The sequence below is a fragment of the Gymnoscopelus braueri genome (genome assembly GCF_963280865.1).
Source record: "Gymnoscopelus braueri genome assembly, chromosome: 13".
Taxonomy (NCBI): Eukaryota; Metazoa; Chordata; class Actinopteri; order Myctophiformes; family Myctophidae; genus Gymnoscopelus; species Gymnoscopelus braueri.
The window spans coordinates 48,189,852-48,193,542 of NC_137615.1; the positions used below are offsets into that span (position 1 = coordinate 48,189,852).

General features: G+C 43.1%; 1 pseudogene across 1 annotated transcript in view; it reads right to left on the minus strand.

Moving 5' to 3' along the window:
• The window catches only part of LOC308098643 (RNA binding protein fox-1 homolog 3-like), a 184,674-nt pseudogene that overhangs the window by 2,971 nt on the left and 178,012 nt on the right, over positions 1-3,691 (minus strand). Inside the window, exon 10 of the transcript in view lies at positions 744-822. The product of the transcript in view is annotated as an RNA binding protein fox-1 homolog 3-like (transcript). The remainder of the gene's footprint in view (positions 1-743; positions 823-3,691) is intronic.

Below are 3,691 nucleotides of genomic sequence, written 5' to 3' on the forward strand. Positions count from 1 at the left end.
GAGAGTGTTACACCCCTATAAGGGGCCATTTGGAACCCCCTCAAGGAACCATGAGGGTCCCTGGAAACCACTGTGAGACCCACTGGTGTAGCAGAGTGTTTCCACTGAGCCGACATGCACAATATCAGCACCCTGACTCTGTTTGACCAGAATGGAACAGAGCCCCTATTAGTATCATTGTTAACACCTATGAAGGAAGGAAGAAAGAGGCCCAATTTATTTCCAATATGGTTGCTATGCATATTGTGGGGAGAAAGAGAAGGGTTGAGTATAAATGGCGAAAACCAAAAACATATGATTGATTGACTTTCTGTCTTGCCCCAACAGGCGGCAGTTTAAGTACTGTATTGTGCTTCATGTCGCTGGCTTCCATGGAAATTGACTGTGACGCTTTCTTATGTCGCCACTAGTGTGAACACAGCAACAAGACATGTTGTATAGATAACATCGGATGCCAGTTTAGCACTAATCACGTTAACAGTAGGCAACAGAAAATCATTGCACTAAAATGTTACACGATACAATGTCCATACCATCTGGGTTGTTGTGCCATAATATAAATAATAAAAAATAAAAACCAGGGACCACTGTGAGGGTCAGTGGTCTTTATTTCGGAGTGCAGCTGAGTCGCATGTTTCGGGGGGGCCACTGTCTTAATTGTTTGCTGTCAGGGTTTGGGCGGATAAAAACGGGTGTTGGTGGTGGTGGTAGTGGTGTGGGGTGGGGGGTCTTACAGGACTTACCATAGTGCCCACGCTGTACGTGGCGGCCGGGCCGATTGTGTGGTGGTACGGGTCCGCCGTTGCATAGACTCTGCCGTAGCTGTGGGGGATAAGAAGAGAAGAAAGGGGGGAGGGTTGAAAAAAAATTACTACGTAGAGGCGGCGCTTCATTGATCTATCATTGAACAGGAGAGGAGAACATTTATGCATGCTTGTTTAATGTTCAAACCCCCCCCCCCCCCCCCCCTCCCCCCGAAGTCAACTCTTTCAAGTCTCCCAACACAATCAATTATTTCCCCCTCCACCTCCCTCCCGGGCCTCCTGCATTATACAAGGTGGTTAATAAAAGAAGACAAAAATGGAGGTGGTGGGGGGGGTTTATAGTTCAAAGGTTGGGGATTACACCAGTCTTTTTCATTGTCGTCTTGATTAGGCGGTGGGAATGGAAAGAGAAGGAACAGTGAGGAAGAGAGAGAGAGAGAGAGAGAGAGAGAGAGAGAGAGAGAGAGAGAGAGAGAGAGAGAGAGAGAGAGAGAGTAGTCCCATTGTCTGGTCTGTCAGGGTGCTCTCTCTCCGGTGTCGTGCAGAGAAAATAGCACAACACCGGAGCACAAATAGCAAAATAGCAAACTCACAACGCGTCGCAGCTATAGGCACAATTATTGCATAATCACCTAATCACAGTTATTTGAGATAATCACAATTATTTTGCATAATCGGCATAATCGTTTCCAAGTTGAAAAAGGTTTATACATTTTCCAAAAATAGCGGAAATAGCTGATCTACAAGCTTACAACACGTCAAGTTGTAAGCTTATAGATCAACTATTTCCGCATTTTTTTCTTTAAGTATAAAATGATTAACTTGTGTCAGTAATTTCTTTGTATATTTAAGTTATTTGTCATATCTTCCAATGTTCAACGCCAAAAACACAATAAAATCGTTAATCGCAATCATGTGTGTGACAATTAATCGTCAACTTAAACTCTGTAATCGTGACAGACCTAGTCGCAGCGCAACCACGTATAAATCAGGTGACGAGGATGCGTGAGGGGGGCCTCTGTCTCTCTCTCTTTCTCTCTCTCTCTCTCTCTCTCTCTTCTCTTTGTCTCTCTCTCTCTTTCTCTCTCCCCCCTGCTCTTGTTTACTGAGGCCTGCACAGTGGGCTCACGCCCCCTGCCTTTTCATTGTCGCCGGTTCGGAACTAATCCTTCCAATTTCCCTCTGACACAGGACAAGATGTGTCCTGCCCTTATTTATTTATTTGTACGACTTCGCATACTCCTCTATTTACTTTTTCTTTCTTTCTTTTTTTCCTCCTTTTTTCCTTTCTCCCTCCCCCCCCGGTTCTTGCCGTTCTCCGACGCTCGCTTGCAAATGAGCGTCTGTGCGGAGCAGATAAGGCACTTCTTCCCCAGCCAAGGACCGAGGGCGCCAAATCAACCAGGAATATATCGTCGCAGTCGGGGTAGAAACCCTGTATGTCCAAAACTGTTCCTCTTTTTTTCTTTTAACCCATTAAGACCGGGAGAGAATCTGTGTCATTTTTATATTTCTTTGGCTATTCAAAAATAGCAGATCTACAAAAGCTCAGCTACGAGCTTGAAGATCTGCTACTTTTTTTATCGTGAAAATGTGTGCAAATCTTAGATTATATATTTTAAACCAAACTTTTTTTAACTCAAATCTTTGCTTCTGGAGTTTCTACAAATGGCTTCTAAATCCTAACAGTTTTTTGAAAAAACTTTTTCATGTCAAGGCTGCAGACTCCCATCTCAAAATATTTTGTTCCTGCATGGGACCCCCCAGAAACAAAGATTTGAGTTAAAGATGTTCCCTTTAAAAAATGTATATATATATTCAAAGATTTGCACACATTTTCAAGATTTTTTCAAAAATTGTAGATCCACAAGCTCATAGAGCGGCACTATGAGCTTGTATATCTGCTATTTTTGAATAGCCAAAGTATAAAATAAGTGGTTAAACAGATGCGTTCCCGGTCTGGATGGGTTAATATTACTTTAAAGGACAGTTTAAAATAGTGAAAATAGCCGATTGGACAAGATCTACGACGTGTTGTGAGCTTGTAGATCTGCTATTTTCATCATTTTTGCTCGATACCCTTGTATGGCGAAGTAGGGCATTAATTTACGAAAAAGCATTTAAAAAAAGTTGAAATATGGAGATACCAGGTTTTCTGCCTGACAGCAACAAGAGAGATAGAGAGGGAGAGAAAGAAGAGGGAGAGAAAGAGAGAGAGAAACGTTTTAATTTTTTTCCTAAAGGAGACAACAAGACAGAGAGCGTGGGAGCGTTTCGCATGAGCTGCTGCGTTGAGTTATATAAGATCTAAATATGGCCTGTCCCCCGTTTTGAGTTCAGTGGCGCCGACACGCGCCAGGTCAGCGAGCGCGACGTGCACTCAGAAAAAAAGGAGAAGGCTTTGGCGAGGCTCCTGGTTGAAGCCCGCCCGTGTGAAAAGGAACCTGGTGGTGGACAGAGTACTCAACAACCCCCGGTGCTTGAGTCAAAGTATAAACAGTATACTCAAACTTTTTCATATCAAGGACCTCCCCCCCAAATTGATATGTACTGTATTTGGCCGCGGAAAGCTGTGGCTTGTACATCTGCTCTCAGGTTTGGACCTTTACTGTGCGGCCCCGATTCTCAACCTTTTTAACTTCACGAACCCCCAGTTTATTATGTAATTATAGGCCAGTGGTTCCTCAAACTTTTTTCATTTCAAGGACCCCAAAACTTATTATGTGTTTGGTCGCGGACCCCCCAATCTGAAAAGTTGTTGTGCCAGGGACCCCCAGGAGAAAAGATGTATGTAAACAAAGAAAAAGAAAAGTGTTTTAAATTATACATTTTTAAAAGATTTTTCAATATTTAAGAAAAAAATCAGTGGCCTTCAACCTTTATAAATTAAAGGACCCCCACCAGCTTGATATGCATTAGGCCCACGG